Source organism: Octodon degus, unplaced genomic scaffold, assembly GCF_000260255.1.
Source record: "Octodon degus isolate 3935 unplaced genomic scaffold, OctDeg1.0 scaffold00133, whole genome shotgun sequence".
Lineage (NCBI taxonomy): Eukaryota > Metazoa > Chordata > Mammalia > Rodentia > Octodontidae > Octodon > Octodon degus.
In genome coordinates, this window is record NW_004524709.1 from 4,162,826 (window position 1) to 4,164,799 (window position 1,974).

The window sequence follows — 1,974 nt, forward strand, 5'->3', positions numbered from 1 at the left end:
AAAAAAAAAAGATTTCTTTGGGAGGCAGTACAGGTGCTATTAAAATGATTAGGCTCAACTGTTAGCCTTAGGTGTGGCAAAAATGTAAGTAAACTAAAGACTTTCAAAACTCATCTAATCCTCTCAATTTCCTTATATATTTCTTTAGAATAACACAAGTGGAGAGACTTTTTGTTGACACAAAAGCATATTCTAATATCCTTTTCTTTTTTCAACTCATTCCTGAGAGGCCATAAACCTCAGCAAGTCATTGAGTCTGTATTAGTTTGTAACACTATGTTCACAAATTAGGCACTAAGGGGCTGGGAAGGTGGCTCAGTAGAATAAGCGCTTGCCTGGCCTGCGTTCAATCCCCGGTTCTGCAAAAAACAAACAAACAAAAACAAACAAACAAAAAACCCAAAACAACAACAACAACAAAAAAAAGAAACCCCAAAACAAATTAGACACCCACCTGTTATTAATTCCTTATTAATTCCATGTCTTACAAAATTCCACCCTGGAAATTTCACCTTTCCTTAAGCTTTAACAACACTACTTCTTTCTCTCATTTTCTTTATTGGCTTTTTCTCCTCTGCTTCTAAGTATTATAATGCTTTGAGGCCTATTCTAGTCTTTCGATCTCTGTCCTTCATGTAGATGTGCCAGTTTAAGGCTTTAATTATCACCTCTATAAAATTAGGATAATAATTTATATCTTGGTCCATATCTTTGTTTTATCTTTTTAAAATGTATTTTGTACGGGTTCTGCAGGGTTTCACTACACAGATCTGACTCATAGTGAGTCTCCTGTTCTCAGCCTTCCAAGCGCTAGGATTACAGTCAAGGGCCACCATGCCCAGTCTAAATCATCTCAGCATGCCCTGGGGGCGGGGCTGACACAGCATGCCAGGGATTGAACCTTGATCCCTGTGTCTGCCTGAGCAAGTGCTTTAATCTGCTGAGCTATCTGGCCAGCCCTTCTTGGTCTATATCTTGAAAGCTACAAATTAACATATCTAATGCTACTTTATATTTGTGCTACAGCTGGGCCCCTAATTTCCTCTCACAATTAGCACTTGGCTATTTGCCGCAGTCATCCCCAGCCTTAGAATATGAGCCAAATTGAAGCCATTGCAAAGACAAGTAGGGTCCAGTAGACCTGAACATTTATTTTTCTCACCTTTAGCATTAATTTTGTTAGAATGTCTTAAATCCAAATTATCTCCTAATGTTTTCATTGATCTTATACTCCCATTCCAATGAAAAGATCTTTTATTAAATTATGATTAAATTATTCTGATTAAATCAGAAGTAGACTGCTAAAACACTAATACTGAATGGGGCATAAAAATTAAAAGCATATGCAAAGATTTAAAAAGATTAAAATAATAAACAGTTATAAAATTTATACAGAAAAACAGATTCTATGAAAGGAAATCTTGAGTTGTGTTTCTGTTCAGATCTAAAATGCTATAAGGAGGTCATTAGGGAGATACTTCAGGAACTGAGAAGTAGGAATGCCATTCAGTCCAGCAGTTCCTCACCTCGGGATCTTCCTGAAAGGGTTAATGTAAATAATACAGTGATGCATGTACAACCATGTTTATAGCTGTATGACTTATAATAGCTAACCTTAAGAAACAGTTTCTATGATGAGTGGGTAAAGAAAGACTAGTATATTTACACAAAAGGTACAACACACCCATAAAGAAAGATAAACATGAGGCATTTGTAGGTAAATATTTATACCTCAATAGCCATAATAGTAAATGAAATAAATCAAATACAATTTTATTTTATATTATTATTACTTTTAAAATTTAATACAGGGTCTACAGGATCTCACTGATTAGGTCAGACTCATAGTGATTCTCTTGCTTACAGCCTCCCAAGTGCTAGGATTGCAAATTCGTGCCACTGCGCCGAGTCTTACTCGCAGTCTCAGTGCGCCCCGGAGGTGGGGCTGCTACTGCAGGCCCCGAGATTGAACTC